This window comes from Nyctereutes procyonoides, unplaced genomic scaffold (genome assembly GCF_905146905.1).
Source record: "Nyctereutes procyonoides isolate TBG_1078 unplaced genomic scaffold, NYPRO_anot_genome, whole genome shotgun sequence".
NCBI lineage: Eukaryota > Metazoa > Chordata > Mammalia > Carnivora > Canidae > Nyctereutes > Nyctereutes procyonoides.
The window spans coordinates 17291508-17311909 of NW_026575047.1; the positions used below are offsets into that span (position 1 = coordinate 17291508).

Consider the following 20402-nt stretch of genomic DNA (forward strand, 5'->3'; position numbering starts at 1 on the left):
ACTTATTTATTTTTGTATGTTTGTTACTCTTGAGAGTGTTTTTTATGTACTTAACCATTCATCCAATACTAAAATATTTACTAATTGTCTAAATATTCATGTTCCATGATTCTATCAGTTTATATCAGATGTCATGCTAATTCAGCTGAGTTGTTTATTTATGTACTTATGCTTTTAATTTCTAAGAGGTTTTGTTTTGTTTTCTGAGTGTCCTTTTTTACAGCATCATTTTCTTGCTTCATGATGCAGTATATTCTCTTATATCCATGAGGGTTTTTTCCCCCCAAGATTTATTTATTCATTTGAGAGTAGAGCTAGGGAAGGGAGAGAAAATTCTCAAGCAGACTCCCTGCTGAGCATGGAGCCTGACACAGGGCTTAGTCCCAGGACCCTGAAATCAACATCTGAGCTGAAATCAAGAGTCAGACACTCAACCGACTGAGCCATCCAAGTGCCCCTACATAAGGTTTTTAATAATAATTGATAATGATATTTTCTTTTTCCTTCATAGTTCCCAATCCCTCTAGAATGTTTCTGGTTTTCCCCAAGTATTTGATAATCTTTGGTGCTCTGCTCATATGTAAGAGCAGGAAACCTAAAACTGAAGTTCTGAACATGAAGGGGACAGAGCTAGGGAGGGAGCACTCATTGATGGTGACTTGTAATAATCTCACTGAGCTAGTTGTTGGGGAACTTGTAGTGTCAGTATCTTTAGAGATTCCCTCATGGATTAATCACATCCTCTAAGAAAACTCCAAGCTCTTGCCTGGAGGGTAAGAATCTGTCTGCCAGTGTTTGGGAGATGAAGGTGAAAAGTAGACTAAAGGAATCCTGTCTTTATGTAGTATCCCACCTTGAAAATAGCCTGGTACATCCCCCAATTCAGAGACCTTCTGCTTTTGCCCCCAGTACTGGATAAACTTCCAGGCTTCTGCTGAGATGAAGTAGGGGATGTGACCGGGTGACAGTTGGGGAAGGAAGGGAATGTCAACTGCTTCTTAAACATAGTTCAACCACCACTACCATTCTGACCTCAACTTGCCCCACTCCCTAAGGCACCTGTCGTCACCAATCACTGAGCTTTCTGATGACCCTGCAGTATAAATTGGTGGTGCACATCTGGCCCACCTCCAGTTTCTGGTCCAGCTTTCTCAGCTCCACTTAATGAGTGGTTACTATCCACCTGTTTGCTAGCTTTCAGAATGCTGTTATTACCACCTTTCCTGGTTGTATTATTAAAAAGATATATGTGGGGACACCTGGGTTGAGCGGTTGAGCATCTGCCTTTGGCTCAGGTGGTGATCCTCGGGTCCTGGGTTCAAGTTCCAAATCGGGCTCCCTCAGGGAGCCTGCTTCTCCCTCTGCCTGTGTCTCTGCCTCTCTTTCTGTGTCTCTCGTGAATAAATTAAGTCTCTAAAAATATATATGTGTGTGTGTGTATTTATATGTATATATACATATATATAGAATTATTTTAGTTTTAATAAGATTCAAGAGTAAGCCAAAACAGATGAGTATGTTTAATCCGCTGTCTGTGCCTGATGCTCTACCAATTCATATTTAAATGTGGTAGGGGCGCATGGGTCACTCAGTGACTTGAGCATCTGACTCTTGATTTCAGCTCAGCACATGATCCTGCAGTCATGAGATTGAGCTCCACGTCATGTGTGAGGCTCCACACTCAGTGGGGAGTCTGCTCAGGATTCTTTCTCTCTCCATCTCTTTCTCTTTCTCTCAAATAAATAAATAAATCTTTAAAAGAAAAGAAAGTAAAGAGAGAAAAGAAAAGAAAAGAAAAGAAAAGAAAAGAAAAGGAAAAAAAAGAAAAGGAAAGAAGGAAGGAACTTACCAACATAGTAACCAGAGATCCAAGAACATATAATTATCCATTCTAATTAGTGATGAATTACAGGATTCCAAATTAAAAAGTTTTTTAATTGTTTATCAGGAAAAAAAACCCTACTTTACCTGTGATCATAAATTTTTCTTCTCTCTCACTTCTTAATATATTAGCTTAATAGTCAGCCTAGGCTTTATCAACAAATACTTTCATGCGTATCTGCTTGGTCTGTGGCACTGTAGCAGATTCTGTAGAGCTTATAAGCCTCTCTCTTTCCCCTAACCACTCTACCGAGAGAGATTTGTCATGACATGAATGATTTAAGTGTAAGACTGTATTTTATTTATAAAACAGCTTGGGAATTTTTACAGATGACAGAAACTATTCCTTTAACTACAGACTACAGATAGTGTCAAGAAAGTGAATATGGACATCTGCCAATCACTTTATAATTTTTTGTTTCCTCGGTGGTATACAACCAACATTTTGAACAAGGGAATTCTCTGTCGTGTTGGACAAGCCCAAGCATTACAATTTTGTTACACATAAGCATTAAATGTTGTTAGTGTCCTGGTGTTGAGACACTAAAACACTAATCTCCTCACACATTTCCATATATCCTTCCCATATTCCTAAGTGTCCCCTATGGGACAGTAACCTCTCTCCCCAGAAAATCACTGATTTCTCATACAATTCTTTGAAATGAATCTCATTATGTTTTACAACTAAGATCACAAAGACTCTGAGAGGTTAAGTAAGCTCCTTATGTTCACCAAAAGCCAGCACCTGATTTGAAATGTCTAATTCCAAAGCTTGCTCTACCTATCTGCTCTCAGTTGCTGAAAGAGTTCCCAGAAGTTGTATTAGTCAGCTTGGGCTGCATAACAAAATATCAGAGACTGGGTGGCTTACAAAATAGAAATTTGTGTTACCACAGTTTTGGAACCTAGAAAGTCCAAGGAAATGGGTCTTAGTGAGGTTCAGTTTCTGGAGAAAGCCTTCTTCCTGGCTTGTAGATGTCTATCTTATTGTTCTGTCCTCATGTGGCCCTAATCCTTGTGTACAGAGAGAGAGATGGAGAGAGCAAGACATCTCTGATGTCTCTTTGTATAAGGGCACTAATCCTGTCAGGCCAGCACTCTACCCTTATGACTTCATTTAACCTTTATTACTTCCTTAGATGTCCCTTCTCCAAATAAAGCCAAACTGAGGGTTTAGAGCTCCAACACATGAATGTAGAAGGGGCACAAACATTCAGTCCATAGCAGATGTTGAGGACTGAGAACACATAAACCAGGGGCTGGAATCCAGTCCTGTCATTTGTATTCCTTCTTTACTTGTTCATTCAAATAAAGTCCTTGTGACAAGATCTCTGATTAAGTGAGTACATGGTACTGTGGAAGCCAGAGGAAGAGTGATCTAAATCCTTGCTCCTCTGAGTGGGTCTGTGGACTAGTAGCATTAGTATCACTTGAGAGCTTGTTGAAAAGAGAATTTGGAGCCAACTCTAAACCTGTGGAATCAGAATTTGCACATTAACAAAATGCCCGAGAGATTCTTGAACACATTCAAGTTTGGGAAGCAGTGATCCAAATCAACGGTTTCCAAAGTGTTTGGATCATGCAGTTTATCAGTAAAAAAAAAAAAAAAAATTGGCACATGTGTGTTTGTATAATACCCACAAACTATACTAATATTTTGTAATGTTATACACTAAGTAGACATTTTTAAAAGATGAGATAAGCAGGTATCAATAGGAGTTGTAATGTTTTTCCCCCAATCCCCAGTGTTTCATCTTAGTAACTTCCAGAGGTACAAGTACCCCATCTAGACACCCACTGGCCTAAATCATACCAGGAGCTCAAATGGCTCAATCCTAAGTCTTACTGGCCACTCACACATGAATACTCTCATGACACACTGTAGTGGAATGGAACAATTCACAAAGTGTCATATATTTAAAATCCTTTCTCCACATTCAAAGCAAATATTGGTTGACATATCTAACAGATCATTACATTTTGGCTTTCTAGAAATTCATAACAAATTTTAAGGAACTGTGATATCCGGTGTTCTTTGTGGGAAATGGGTACTTACTTGTCTACAAAATGATAAATTGGCATAGACTTTTAATAGGCTAATGTAAAAAATTGCTTCCAATTCTAAGAATCATAATCTAGCTATTAAAAATTATAAACTGCTTGTATATATGTTCTGATATGAAAAAATATTCATGATGTAATTTTAAGTAGATAAGAAGGCTAGAGATAACCACAGTTAGTGGTTACTATCTTTGAATGGTATTTATTACACTTTTGCTTCATCCGTATTTTCTAATTTGTTTGCAATGACAATATATTATTTGTGTAATAAAACAATCACTGTCATTGACTTCACTGACACACCTTTACCCTTGTGTCCCTAACAGGCACAAAGAACAGTCCATTCTTTGCAGAGTTATTGGAGTTTACCAGTCAGTCTTCACATCAGACTGCCTTAGTCTTTTTGGGCTGCTGTAAGAGAATACCACATACTGGGTGGCTCATAAAGAGCACACATTCACTTTTCAAAGTTCAAGAGGCTGAGAAGTCTAAGATCAAGGCACCAGGAGATTGGTGTCTGGTGCGGGTCTATTTCCTGGCTCACAGATGGCCATCTTTTCCCTGTGTCCTCATGTGGCCGAAGGGGTGAGAGAGTATTCTAGGACCTATTTTATAAAAGCACTAATCCTACTCGTAAGGGCTCTATCTTTATAACCTGATCACCTCCCAGAGTTCCCACCTCCAAATACTATCACATTGGGGTTTAGGTTTCAGTATATGAATTTGTGGCCAGGGTGTGGGAGGGGCACAGACATTCCATGTGGCCAGGGTGTGGGAGGGGCACAGACATTCCATGCAAAGACCAAAAGGAGAATTATATGCTATGTTCTCCTGCACAAGCAAAAAGAAATTACATACTTGTGTGTTATATGCACATAGACATAGCATCCCTGCCTTAGTTGGGGCTTCTATAACAAATTACCATAGACTGGATGGCTTAACAGATATTTCTTTCTCATCATTCTAGAAGCTGGAAGTTCAAGATCAGGATCTCAACTTGGTCATGTTTCTAGTGAGGGTCCTCTTCTAGGATCTGCACTCGCATGGCCTTTCTTTGGTTCATGTGCAAGAGAGAGCAAGAGAACGATCTTGGTCTTTTCCTTTAATAAGGGCACTAATCCTGTCCTATGGCTTCACTGTCAGGACTTTATCTAAACCTCTAAAGGCCCCCCACCTCCAGATACCTCAGCAGAAGCAGGGATTATTAGGACTTCAACCTGTGACCTTGGGACACAAATATTTAGCCCATAGAACTTCTCTCACAGCTAAAATAGCATTTACAAAAAAAAATAAAATAAATTTTTAAAAAATAAATTAGCATTTATATTTCAAAAAGAGTAAGTGGCAAAAAGGGTAACTAGTCAAGTACAAGGTAGGTTTCTTCTTTAAAATACCTCACCAGCATTGGATTATCACCATCATGAGGCCATTTGAGAAGAGAAAGTACATTCTTAATGGTTTATTGATTGCTGCATAGTAAAGGTTCCCCAAAGTAATGCTTTGAAACAACCGCAAACATCATCTCTGACGGTCTCTGTGGGTCAGGAATTGGAGCGTGGCCCCGGGTAGGCCTTTCTGGTTCAGGATATCCCATAAGGTTGCAGCCACTTGTCAGCCATGGCTTTAGTCACTGAGGTTTGGCTGGGACTGGAGCATCCACCTCCCGAGGGGGCACCTCTGCTGCTCCTGTCCTCACAGCAAAGTAGCCAGCTCTCCCTTCAGAGTGAGCAGCACTAGAGAGGATTCCAGAAGCCATCATGCCCTTCCTAACCTAGCCTTGACTTACCCGCCACCATTCATGCCATATTCCTTTGACCACACAGGCAAGCCCTGGTTCAGTGGGGGAAGAGGGAGGGATGCGAACCGGGAGGCAAGGACCATGGGGAAGCCAGTAGGAAGGCTGGCCCCCACCCTACTAACCATCCTGCTGTATTTTCTCACCTTCTGCTTAGTGAAGACACGGTTCTTTTATGAAATGAAGATTAACTAGGTACCCTCTTCCTAAGTGTATCCAAGGCAGCTGAGGTGATGCTGAGAGAGGCCAAAGCAGTAGTCAGTCTTGGAGAGTCCAAGAAATGTGAAGGAGCAGAATTTGATTCCAGAAGGGTAAAGAGGGATGCTTGGAACTAGAAAACAGTCGAGATGGTAGAGGCCAGAGGACGCCAGCCTCTCTGATGATTCAAGGCATCCAGACTTAAGATGGAGGAGTTGTAGGTGCCCAATTAACAATTCCAAAATTCTTTCAGACCAAAGACACTAAAATTGGACAGAAGAGGTTATTCATTTCAATTCTGCAAAATTCGTATGCTTCCTCTAGGACAGGAAAAGAATAGCAATGGGACAGTAATAGAGAGGGAGGAACTAACAGTGAGTGGCTAACTGGGGTATGTACACAGTTGTTTTTCATTTTGATAGTAACCCTGGGAGGTAAGTGTTCTTATTCTCATTTAATTGGAGTAAGATCGAACCTAGCAGATGTCTGGTCAGCCACATAACCAGTTAGTAGAGACCAGAGTTGCACTGAACTTTAAAATAGGTCTTCCCCGGGCAGCCCAGGTGGCTCGGCAGTTTAGCGCCGCCTTTAGCCCAGGGCGTGATCCTGGAGACCCAGGATCGAGTCCCAGATCTGGCTCCCTGCACGGAGCCTGCTTCTCCCTCTGCCTGTGTCTCTGCTTTCTCTGTGTATCTCCCATGAATATATAAATAAAATATTTTTTTAAAAAAATAGGTCTTCCCAGCATCTAAAAATCAAACTAAGTTAGATCAAATATAGTTAACAGCAGCCACAGGAAGGCTTAAGGTGGGTGAGAATCAGCCACTCCCCAACAGCCTCCCTGCCAAGATTTAATGAAAGCAAGTCTCAGACCAGATTCCCCACACGTGTGTATTTTTAAACCCATTTACTAGCAATACTAGCAAGCAGACACAAAACAATACATCAATCCATTTTGTAAACTTGAAATGCCAGTCCCCTGACTTTTTAGGTTTTCCTATCACCACCCTGGAGAGAAAAATTCTTGAGTCAGACCTGACAATATTCCAGACATAGTATCCCGTTACTGTTGGAGTCAGCACCAGGCACCAGAAATCAGGAAACCCAATGGCGAGTCACAGGACCATGAATCCGGCTTCAGACAATGTGCCCAGGGGGGTGTCGACTGCAAGCTTCCCTAGATTCACACTCCCTGTTCATACACCTGCAACCTCAAACCCCACAGGTAGTGTCTATTTCTAACATTTACTTTCCTGATGAAATAAACCACGAATGAAAACCCACTTATTCACTAATTCGTATTTTAATCAGCAGATAGCTGGCGTTGCATTTGGTTTGGCCTTCCTAATTAGATACTAGTTGATCACCCTTGGAGTATAAAATTTTTACTACCCCTAGGGTTTAATAAACTAAACATTTATTTCATACTGTTTATAATCAAGTAAACTATAGACCCCAGAGCAAAAGAGACCTGCAAATTCTTAGCCAGAGAGTGGATGCAGGCAGAGCTGAGTTGAGGACTAACACCTATTAACACATTGGTGTCCGGGACCGTATTTGACGTAGTTACCGTCACACTGCTTCATGTGTTGGATTTGGCTTCTCAATAACAGTATAAAATTCTGAGGAGTGGGTCGTACAATACATATAATTTTTTATTTTCCTACAATGGCTATGATGCTGCGAGATTCATATAGGTACATGCAGGTATAGGATAAATCCTTTTTAATTATTAAAATCTATGGTGATATAAAATATTTGGGCCTGAGAATTCTGTATTTGCTTGGAAATTCTAAAGTGCCTCAGCGGACTAAAATGACATTAAAACGCTGCCTGGCCCACTTGAAAGGATTCGGTGCAATTTAAGATTGCAATGAATAATGGAAATGTTATACACATTTTGTATGGTTTTCTTTTTATGTCATTTCACAGCTTTGGTTCCAAGACATGTTAAGCTTCATCAGGCGATAAGCATAGCATATGAATCATCATGTGTAAATATAAATGGTAATATTTGGCTTCACTTCAGAATTTTTTTAATTGAGTTTGTCCTCTTCCACCAGATTTAATCATGTCGATCATCAACTCCGAGGAGATGGAAGTTAGTACTCTGGTTTGTTTTTATTCCAGGTACTGCCTGAATGCTAATAATTGAAAAGCACTATAGTATTTGACTCCAAGAGCTTTGACTAAAGGGATTTCATGTTTTCACTCGTGTCCCCAGCAAGGGAAGGCATAGAGGGCCTTCTATTTAATATGTAATCACCGCACCTGGCAACAGTTAGGGCTGAGTGTTTGGTTTGGTTAAGCAATAGCCATCAGCCCCACCGCCAACCTGAAGCCACACCCCAGCCAAGAGGGCTCAGGGCTGGATTTTCTGCTTGGGTTTTAACCATTGCACAACTGTGTAAAGTCCCTAGGACCTGCTAGGATTGTAGCCTTGGGATGTAAGCTTTTGGGGCACCTCTGGCACAAAGGAAGGAAAAGAATCAGCAGAACAGCCCCAATATAGGTCTGATGAGGTCAAATGCCTGGTGAGGTAAGAAAATGCTTCAGAAGAAAAAAAAACAAAGAAACACAGCTTTTTGCAATTGCTCAGAGAGAGAAAGAAGCCCATATTGATTTACTAAAGCATTCTCCTAGGAAGGAGAGCCGCCCGTTAGTTTGGGGAAGGAAGAGTTTGAATTAGAAACACTGATCCCATAAATGTACTCTGCATTCCTTCCAAATTCATATAAAACCAGACAGCAGTAGGTACTCAAATTCAAAAATATACCATAGTTAAAGGAACCGATCTCATGAATAGTTTGAGCCCTAGTGTATATTATGTGAACAACTCCACCAGGAGAGAAAAACTTCCTGCTTTGCTCCAGCTTAAAGTTTGCACATGTAAATACACACACTTACACTCATTAATTTCAAACATTCAGTGTGGGTAATCTGGTTCAGTGCTCACAGTTTAAGATTTTAAATCTGACATATTTGGTTTATCATATTTGGAAAAAAATTTTTTTTCCATTTAGAATATTTTCTACCCAGGGACCTAGCTTGAGTTTTTACGAAATGGGATAATTTAGCAGCTCACAGAGAATCTGAGTTTGGGTACTGCTAGACTTACCAATATGTTACCTGAAGTCCTTATACCTTAAAGTGTTTTCCAGGCTAAATTCTGTGATTTCCCCAGAAACACGTAATCACTTTGTCTTCAATAACGTGCCACATAAATATACTTGTTACAGATCCTAGGTACTTTGGAGTCATCTATTTAGTTTCTTTTTTAGTATTTCTAGCTTTGAGATTCCTATGTATTCCTTCCTGTGTATGTCCTCCCCAACAATATCATATATTATTGATACTGTAAATCTTATATCTGAAGGCGACACTGACTCCTCATCACTCTATTATACCTTCTGTGCTCGAAGCACTTAGTATTTGCCGAAATTGCCTGTGGCTCGTCAATGAATCCTACATGTCCCTGAAATCCAGAATAAAGAATAGGGTTTGTAAATGTACATAAATAACAGGACGAGTGAGATTTTAGAATCTCTGACTTCCTTGAAATTTGATCTGGTTAATAACTATCACAAGTGGGGCTGTTCTTTTTGTTCTTGGAATAAAATACCGTCTTCTAGAGACGGGGAAAAATGGAACCAATTCAACCTGCTTACTCAACCATGTAGAAGACAGGAAGAAGGGGTTTCGTCTGTGCCCTGCCCCCCCAACACTGCCCCCCTCTCCGCCCCAGTTAACCTTAAATTGATTTTGAAAAGGGGAAAGAATGCAGTGTGCTCCATGTGACCATTAGGTGTATCCCACCCCCCTCTACCACCCAAGTGCGCTACATATACATTCCATGCACTAAATCCTTTAGTTCACTGAATACAACCAACCTGTAAGATAGGTATTATCACCCCAAATCCGTATATTTAAAAAATAATGTGAGCCATTTGATATTTGTGTTGTTTCACTTTGCCTTTTAAATGTCTGCTTTAAGGGGGAAAAAAAACGAAAAGAGGTAAAGAAAGAACGTAAAGAGGCCTGAAATCTCAAAAGTAATGATAAATGTTCCAGGGCACCTGGAGTGTTGTAGGGCACCACATTTTTCAGAATATCAAAAACTCTTCAAAAGATCTTGTGGTTAAACAGGATGCTCCCAAACCAATGCTGTCTCTATTGACTTCACAGGAGGCAAATGAGGCTTCCTAACTCCTAGCCCGTGATTCTGACATAAAATACTCACTGTCAGAAGTTACCCTTTGGGGTCCTTGCTGAAACTCTCTGGTTACAAATTTGCCTTCCCTTTTTTTGGTATTTCTGGAAAAGAAATGGAAGTCATGATCCTAGGGAGCCAGGTAACAATCTTCCACGGACTCAAGAAATCTGACCATGACTAGCTTGGTCTCCAACTCCCTTTTCGCTGAATCACGTTTGAAAATTGCTCCTCCTTGGGAAAGGAAGCAGCTGGCCTGACAGACCCAGGTGTGTCCAGAAAAGGACTGTTTTACGGTGATTGTGCCCTCAGTTTAATGATCAGCATGTCATTCCCCATCTGCTGGCATTGAGGCATTATCCAGGAGCTTTGCGTGCAATAGGTCTAATCTCTACAATAAACCTAGGCACAACACTGTCCCCATCCCATAGGTGGGGAAACTGAGTCTGGTCTCAAAGACACATCACCTTCCTGGAGCCATTTTCTCCCTCACTAAGTGTTAATATTCTCCTGGGAACTTGGGGCCAGCCATCCACCTCTTGAGACTGATTAACTCACAGCAAGGGAAGTCAGGTCTTAGGGTGACTATTAATTGGAGGTTAGTGGTGTGTGGCTGGGGGAAAATGGTCTGAGAAAGCATTTGCCCTTCAGGCTCAGAACCCTGAAGCCTTATGCCAGAGCTAGCCATAGCTAGCCATTCTGGCTGCAAAATTTTAGAATCTCAGAAATTTCGTGAGAGGATTTTAAATATTAAAGTGTATTGATAAAAAAAATAAAATAAACTGTATTAAAGTAGGGGCACCTGGGTGGCTCAGTCGGTTGGGCCTCTGCCTGCGGCTCAGGTCATGATCCCAGGGTCCTGGGATTGAGCCCTGCCCCCCCCCGCCCCCGCATCAGGCTCCCTGATCAGCAGGAAGTCTGCTTCTCCCTCTCCCTCTCCCCCTGCCCCATCCCCACTCATGTTCTCTCCCACTCTCTCTGCTCTCCAATTAATTAATTTTAAAAATTGTATTAGAGTATAATTAACTTGTATTGACAACAAAATTAACTAGTACTCAAAACTCATCACTTCCAAATTATTTTATTGTTTTCTGTGCTGTTGAGGATATTTACTGGGCCATCTATTGTGTCTGCGTGGTAGAAATACTGTAAAATGGTGTACAGCTGTGTATCTCCTTCCAGCTTCCCGTTCACTGACTTAACGTTGTGTCCCGAAATCAGCCACGGGAGCATCTACACCGTGCAAATTAGCAAAAACTGTAAGTCAGAGCTCAATGGAATGTTTTGTTGCTTGACCACACTTAGGCATATGATAAAGAAAATGTTAAATGAAACGTGGAACTCTGCTGAGTCTGTAGCTGGTACATGGGAACAACACAAAAGAACCCTGAAGAAATTTCTCTTCCGGTATTCAAACACTGCTATCCGACTCAGAAAAGAATTTGCTTGTGTCATTCACAAACGAGTGATGCTCCAACACATGGGATCATTGTTTCACTTTTGTCTAACTTTGTCAGCTTAAATTCATTCATGTTAGAACTGCAGGTGTCAGTTGTAACCATAGGTTAACCACTGATAGAAGAGTCTGGCAAAACTCAGCTAAAGCATTCTGTGAAAACCAATTGCCTACAGGGAATTTATAATAGAAGGTATTGTTTTACTATTATTTACCAAGGGTGTTCCACACATTTTTTTTTTTTATGATAAACATGTTTTTCTCTAGAACCAGTTGTTAAATACTGGCCAGCATACCAGTGCCTGGGGGGCATGACTGGTCTGCAAACTTTGCACCTGCCCGAACTGCAGAGCAAAATTGGTGCCTTCCCCCAGAACACTGCCACCATTTTGGACGTAACTGAAATAGTTACACAGCTTTTATACTGCTGTTAAAAAAAGAGAAGCTAACAAGCATGCCCCCTCCCCCGGTATTGAATTTTCTGCATTAATCTACCAGCAAAAGGGAATACTGTCAGGAATTATTTATGCAAAAGCAGGTTGTGGATAAGTGTCTCCTGAAATGTCATGCATTTTGTTGCTGTACATGTACCTTTTTTTCTTTTTCTTTTTCTTTTTTTCTTTTGCTAATGAAGATTATAGGATCCATTTCCAGCTCTCTCTGGCTTAAGCAGCAGGATTTTTACCACCCAAGACAGTAAGCTAATATCCATTGCAGGTTAGTGTATCAAGCTAAGGAAACATTAAGGATGGAAAAAAATGAGAATTTAAGCCGGTCTCACATTTACATAGTTGAGTGAATAAAAGTAAGCTAAGAGCTTATCAGTGTCTGGTTTTGCTTTACTTCTACCCTGTACCACTCTCTAGAAATACTCTAGAAATCTGTGGATTGTCACACATATTTTTATATTCTCGGTTACCTAAATCTACTTTGATTGGTTTGGGACCATTTCCATAGACTGTGTCTGTATTACATTCCACACGATGGCTGGTGAGGCTGTCCTGTTGATTTTAGCTTATAAATAAGCAAATTTTCTTTGACCAAACTTCATTTTCTTTGAGAAAACTGTAATACGCAAAATTTTGAGAACTACTATCCTTTTCACCTTACTATTACGAACATCTAATGTTTGTTAATGAAAAAAAATGAAGGAAGGCAGGTAGGTAGGAAGAAGGGAAGGAAGGAAAAAAAAAAACTAGGGACTCATCCAGTATTTTGTGGAAATTTTCTTGTATAGGATTAGGAATGCTGAAGTAGAAGGGATTAAAATAACTGGTCAATATAAATTTGACTTAGGTTCGGACAGTCATCTTAATGGAGACAGAGCCTGTCTGCAGAGTCCTTGGTTCCCTTAGAAAAGCAGGTAGATTGCCAAGTAATGGTGGGAAGTACTTACAGTGCACATTTTCCTGATGATTATTAGGCAGGATTTTTTTCTTCTGGTTTCATTAACAATACATCAGGTTCTTTCTTTTCTTGGGATGTCTGTTTTACCTAATGCATCAGAAATGACGCTGAAAAGAAACTCTGACAAAGTTCTCTCTTGGGACTGTTGGTTGGGGGAAGCAATGTGTGTGTGTGTGTGTGTGTGTGTGTGTCTGTGTGTGTGTGTGTGTTTTGGTGACATTGAAGGAAGAAAGATAAAATAAGCAGTCCATGCAGAAGTAACAATTTTTATTTTTTTAACTTTTGAAAATCACTGTTCCGAGAAACATACAACTTTTTAATTATTTATTCATGAGAGACACACACACAGAGAGAGAGAGAGAGAGAGGCAGAGACACAGGCAGAGGGAGAAGCAGCTCCATGCACGGAGCCTGACGTGGGACTCGATCCTGGGTCTCCAGGATCAGGCCCTGGGCTGAAGGCGGTGCTAGACTGCTGAGCCACCCGGGCTGCCCAAAATATACAATTTAAATCCAAGGTCATTGGCTGGAGTCTGCTCAGAATAGATAGGTAATACTTGTCCTAGAGGATGAATGAATCCCACTGGTGATACGACATCATGAAGAATTTAAGTCACAAGAGCCTATGTCCAGAAAGATTCCCCGCATCCTTTGTTGTGTGGCCACAGTTGGCACCTTGACCAGAGTCAGGTGTCTTCTTAACCTTGAAGCCCTTCTTTGAGCTCTACTTTCTTTCATCTGACCATACTGTCCTAAATCTAATAGTGTGAGTCCAGGTTTTTAGGGTCAGTCACTTAACAAATATTGTGTACCTCCTACCTTATGGAATTTGCATTCTTACATGGAACAGCTGAGAAGCCAGTGAAAATCCGTTCCTTGATTCACTTAAAATCGACGGAATGCCTGTTGTGTGTCAGGTACTTTTCCACACACCAAGGATTCAACTGCGAAAAATTCAGAGTCTTCTATGAGAGGTGCAGAGCCTACAGTGGGAGTTAAAAACCAGAGCATCTATCTAATCCAGCCTGGAGGGATCCAGGACGCTTTCCTTGCTGGAAGAGGCTGAGATGGAGTGAGAAGTTAGACTCTGGTAATATAAAGAGGGCTTTCCAGGAAAGAGAGAGCTCATATGCAGTCTTAGTAAAAATTCCCACAGTGTGAAAGTATGAGATGTTTTTTAAATAATTGAGGCTTTCTTCTCATTGACCTGATACCTCTACCACCATCGTTTACGAGGATTTCTGCAGATAAGGTGCAGAGCCACAGTGATGCCAAGAGCAAAACAGGGAAGAACAGGAAAGGGACAAGGGACAGGAAATGGATTTCAGTGTCCTTTATCCCTTCCCTCAGGCTCTGCCCTTAAATACTCTCTTACCTCTGTGCACCTCTGCGCACCTCTGCTTGCCTTCCTGATCTTTTAGGTCTGCCACAGCTAAGGGATGTTTGGTCCAAAGATCAGTAAATCACTTTGTTTTGATTCCGCATTTACTGTAAACTGAAAATCACTATTTTGGGGCATGTGCTTTTCCTCACAATAGCCCTGAGAGATAGGAAAAGAGCATCATCGTCATCATCATCATCATTGTCATCACCACTTTATGGATGAGGAAATTGGTTTCCTCTCCATGAGTGACTCTGCTGGGTCCACGGTTAGACATGGCAGGGCTAAGACTGGAGCCACATATCCTGGAACTCTGGGTCGCAGGCAGGAGAGTGTCACAGCTTCAGGGTCTGTTAGAGCTCAAATCCTGGCTATCACTTGCCAGACAGAACAGGCAAGTTCCTTAACCTCTTTAACTTTTGCTTTTTCCCTTATTAAATGGGCTTTAAAATAGTACTACCTCCTGAGGGTTGTTATAAGGGTAGAATGAGATAATGTACATAAAGTGCTTGACTCATAGTAAGCGCTCGGTAAATATGGATTATTATCATTCTGTTGTAATTCCTAGGCACTAAATCAGTTCCTGTGATTACAAAACTGAATAAGACACAGCACCAGCCAGGCAGACAGACATCTGCATAACTGACCACACGGCTACGGGATAGACTTGGCGTGAGCAGTTGGCACAGTGCATTGACATGGTTCCATTTGGAGTTGGGGACAGAGGATCCAAGAGTCCCCACGCAGCAGATCACAATGAGACTTTGACCTTGGAGAGAGAATTTCACTTACCTTGAAAGGAGGGGCCCAACTAAAAAAAGATGCAGGTGTATTAGTTATCTACTGCTGCGTAACAAATGATCCCAAAATTAGCACCTTCAAACAAGAAATATTTGTTACCTCACAGTGTCTGTGGGTCAGGACCTAGGCACCACTTAATGGGGCACTTCTGGCTCAAGGTCTGTCATGAGGTTGTAGGCAAGCTGTCGGCCAGGACTGCGGTCATCTATCTCCGGGCCAGAGTGGAGCTGGAGAATCTGCTTCACTTAGGTGCCTGTTGGCAGGCCTCCAAAGATCCACTTCCAAGTTCACTCACATGGTTGTTGGCATCCTTTGGTTCTGCCTCACGGACTTTGTTTATCCAGGGGAGCTGCAGTCAGTGCTTTTTCTGTGGAGGGCCAGATAGTAAATATGTTAGGCTTTGCAGGTAAAAACAACGTCTGTTGCAAATACCAGCTGTCTGCTGGGTAGCACAGAGGTAGCCATAGACAACTCGTAAATGAATGGGCATAGCTGCATTCCAGTAGAATTTTATTGACCAGCAAAAAGTGGCCTGTCCCTGCTCCAGATCTCTCTATAAGGGCAGCAGCTTGGTTTAGCAAAACTAACACTGGTGTCCACTTAGTTTCTCAGGGCTACAGCTCCCAATCTGTAATATATGTGGGTTAGATTAGTATGTTCTTGGGGACTTCTCACCCCACAAATGCTGTGATTTTGACTTTAATCTTTATTCACAGCCACTTAACAGCCATTTATTTTTTTTTGATAGCCATTTATTTGCACACTTTCTCTCTGTCTGCTAAAACTAATAGACTTAATCAGAGTTTCAAAATGCTTTACAAATGTCACTTTAGAATGGAAGAAATTTAAGGGATTTAACACGTTCAATTTCCTCCTATGAATGCATGTAGTCTCAGTGACTCATGGTGTGACAGGCCAGCTTTGGGGCAGAGAGTCAGACTCTGGGCAGCAGGACTCTTGCTGACCTAGATGAGAAAGAAAAGGCCCCGAAGCTGGAGGCCCGGTAACATCATAATAATGGCTACTGGTGATTGGCTGCCTACTGGTGCCCATTGAAAGTACATAATTTATAAAATATCAGCTCTTAAGGTTTTTAAGATTCAAATACTTAAGGAATCACGAATACTGGAGTCTCTACCAGAGGTGAGAGGTGCCCCCCACCCCCTAGAATTTCCCTTAAAGGAATTGCTGCTCCGAAATCTGTCCCTAATATCTACTTTTGCATTATACTTAATGGTGAGCATACAACCGGGTTTTTCTTGAACTATGGCATCTGATCTAGGTCTCTCAGACATTGAAAGAGGCCTCAAACACTTTTTTGTTGTTTTGGAAGCTCTCAATTATTAAAGTACTAAAATAATGACAAAACAGGATTGTAAAAATTAATATTTTAAATGTTTACATATAGAAATGTGTCGTATTGCACACATGCTTAAAGGTGATAAAGTTTTCCTATTCTCAAGATAAACTACTGGTTCATAGGGTACCAGAAGTGATCTATTATGGAAAAATAAGGCTGAAGTTCAAAGCTATGCGATGAATATTGTCTTCTATCAATCCTGTCAGTGTAGTTCTGGGCGTGTACTTGGAGATACTTGTCAAGAGTCTACATTTGAGGACACTCATGAATGGGAGGCCCAAGTAAATGGGCCTCCTATATCCCATATTCCCATCTTCCCTGCCCACGCCCACAGTAGTAGGCTTGGCTGCATACATCCCATCATGTTAAAGACTCCATGGTGTCAATGAAAAAAGCTTAAACTCTGAGATCCTTGCCTCATCATTTGCTAGCTGTGAAACTTGATGAGTTAAGTTTGCTCTTCCCCCAATGGAGCTAGTAATACCTATTTCACAGAGTTGCCAGGGAGAAAATGAGGTAGTGAGTATATAGTATCAAGCACTTAAAGGATGCTCATGTGTCAGCATCAGTACCACCGTGTGCACATGCGCACACACACACTTTCATGCACCAGAGCCATCCAGAGCTCCAAGTCTGGATTTTGAAAATCAGTTGATTTCCAACACCGCGTGCCAGGACCCAAGGAAGAGTCTTCTGGTGACCACTGCCCTAAGCTCCCATTCACACATAAGCTGACAACAACACTGCAGCCTCGGTGACTTGGCCCCGGGGATCTGCCTCCCTCCATCCTCTCCTACTTCTCTCACCTGCCCCTGGTAAATGAACATGGGCCAGGCAGTTTGCACATCTGAGACAAATCTCTTATTACCACAAATGTGAGAAAATTGAGACGGAATAGGACTTTATAAATAGAAAACAATCTCCAAAGGGCATCGGAGTGCCTACCTACAGACTTACAGGATGACTGTGAGCCATTCTGGGGCGCCTGCTGCTAAGAGAGCCAAACCTTCCTGCCTCCTCCGGGAAGAGCTTGTGTGCAGACAGAGAACAGATTAACTGTTGGAGTTAGACTCCGGGTCTGATCCCTGGGGTCTGATGTGTGCAGTGTCTTGAACTGTCGGGCAAAGGAGGATTTGTACCTGGTACAGGTCGTTGCTGAGCTGATTCTCCTTGCTCCTTTCCTGGACTTCTGAATCTGAATAGTAGTGATGCCTCTTGGGGCCAGCATTTCCTGGTCCATGATGGAGACACAACTTCCTGGCTGGCCTCTCACTGCTGGGTCCTAGGGGACCATCTTTACATCATATCAGAAGAAAATTTGTAGAAGGAAAGTCAAGAAAAATCCAAATCATCTCCCACATTATGATTTTGTCATGTTGATAGCGCTGTAGACTTGAAACTTGGAAACTATAAGGAGAGTGACTTTACCAAAGATGGAAGTTTCCAGAAATGCTAAGTGTTGGAGGAGAATGGTTAATCAACTGGCTGAAGGTCACTCTTGGAATGATTTGCACCATTTCAAACGATCATTATGGACCTTATGTACTGTCATGGGAAAGGCCAGAAACAAAATGTTCAGTGCAAAAAAAGCAGGGCGTGAAGATATTTACGTATTGTGTAAAATCAGCAGCTCGATGGACATAACCGAAAACAAACCCTGGGGGAGAAGATGAGCACATAGCACAGGGTTAGGTTGCTATGATTACGGCTGACGTTTTTTTGCACTCTCCTCCCAAACTTTGTGTGCTTATAGGCACGTGTATCATTGTATCTGTTTATATATATGTACGTTGTATGAAGACGTATACATACAGAAGCACATGTCATTTTTTAATGGAAAACTTCTTAAGCCATTTGGAAAAGATTGGAGATACTTGTGAGCAGAACAGATGCAAAAGAAAAAAAAAAGAAGTTTCTATACTTAAAAAGAGTACTTAGAATTTGTACCAAGGACCAAACTTTAAAATCCAACAATAGATGAGTTCATTTTACACTATATACTGCAAATGATTGTGCTTACGTGAAATAACTCAGCCCTCTTTTTTCTGTAGAGATTCTAGATATAAATCATGGTTTTGGTGTGGGATTTTTGTTTTGTTTTGGTTTTTTTTTTTGTTGGTGGTGGTTTTTTGGAGGGGTAGTTTTGTGTTGGGGTTTTTTTGGGGGGGGGTGTTGGCCTTTTTTTTTTTTTTTTTTTTTGGTTTAAATGACATTCCTCTTTGATCACCGCTTCACACAATGAAAAGATATTTCCTCGTGTGAAGCCCTGGTTCACTTCTCATAACCTCAGACAACAAAGGGGCCCCTGTGTGAGGACGCCCGAATTCCTCTGGAGTACAGGGAAGGCCCCCAGCTGAATCGTATCCAAGGAAGATGTTGCAAAGCTTGCAAAGCTTGTTCGAAGAAAGGAGCCCAGCTGGAGATCTTTTCTTTCTATTCAGATATTGGCCCTGCCTGGGGGTGGGGGTGGGGGAAACCCTTAAAAGAACCCCCCCACCACCACCACCAAGCCTGAATGCACTTACAAATTACAAGGAAAAGTTCATTCCTGCAACCCGCCTTGGTGCCAACTCGGGCTTATCATATTTAGAATTTCACTCCTCTTGGAAGGAAGCTTTGTTTTTCTTCTCCTGGAAGTTTAAGAAGATAACAGAGATGGACTGTCCACCACGTAGGATAAACTCTGAGCAAAACAACCCGTCTGCGGATGAGAGGGATGAGAGACGGAGCTGGCCCAGCTCACCTCAGCTGCCTCTCCTCACTCCCTCTGCTCTGGGCCCACCAGTGAGTCCAACACGCTGCTGCCATCGAGTTGGGCCCTTCGCACGACATGCATGGAACTGCATGGCCCATCCCTGGTGGGGTTATGGCCCACCATGCTGTCCTTCCAACACCCACAGATCTCCCCCTCCAGCCACCTTCCTCACACCGTCCCTCTTCCAGGCCCTGGGAGGATTTACAGGAGGACATACAGTACCTGCCACTGGGTCTGGCCTGTCCTGGGCTTCTGGGAAGTGCCAGCACCCTGCCCTCCTTCTTCTCTTTGCCCTGCTTGGAACAGAAATTCCTCTTCCTGTTAGAGGTACTCCCGTTCCTGGCCAATGACAGATCCTTTAACCAAAGCCAGAAAACAGGGTAGTGATGTGATGAAATGAGGAGAGCCAGCCCTCCCAGCCTGCTTCTGGCCTGCTGGAGATTAAGAGCAGGGAGGAGGATGGCAGCTGCCATTTGTGTGCTTCAGCCACCTGCCTATCCTGATCCATGCTTTTCTGTGCTCCTCACATCTGTAAAAACAAAGGCCCAGAGAGGTTGAGAGATTTGCTCAGGGCCACGGAGCTACCAAGTAGTGGTGTCAAAATTCAAACTCAGGAGTCTCTGCATTCTCCAGAACTTTCCCCTCCTTCCACTAGGCAAAAGCGTTCTCCCAGAGACTCAATAGAGTCTGGACACCAGTAGCACTTGCTCCCAACCCCTGTGCGTGGTCAAACAGTATCAGGAGATGTAAGAAATACCCTTTCCTGGCTCCCTGAGTGGCTCCAGTGGAAAACTAAACTTCTACCAGAGTAAAAATTCCTTTCCATGTTCAGATAACTTAGCTGGTTAATTATCAAGCCCTGCAAAGCTCTATTTACTAATAGACCCCTGGAATGTGATCCCTTCAGGGCTTTAATGTACTTGAAAACACTGTAAAAAGCACCATTTAAGAACCTCTAGACCAGCACCGTCCAATAGGACTTTCTGGCATGAGAAACACGTTTTATGTCTACATTGCCCAGTATGGTAACCACTAGCCACATGTGGCTTTTGAGCACTTGAAACATGGCTGGCTGGTGTAACCGAGGTTGGACTTTTG

The 20402-nt window shown here is 42.1% G+C and overlaps 1 protein-coding gene across 6 annotated transcripts in view; it reads left to right on the top strand.

Annotated features, from left to right (window-relative positions):
- Positions 1-20402, top strand: part of CUNH4orf19 (chromosome unknown C4orf19 homolog) — an 86945-nt gene that overhangs the window by 42476 nt on the left and 24067 nt on the right. Inside the window, exon 1 of one of the 6 annotated variants that reach the window (XM_055326252.1) lies at positions 11332-11404. The exons of the other annotated variants lie outside the window; for them this stretch is intronic. The gene's annotated coding sequence lies outside the window, so the exon portion shown is untranslated. Of the gene's footprint in view, positions 1-11331; positions 11405-20402 lie in introns of those variants that run through there. 6 annotated transcript variants of the gene reach the window in all.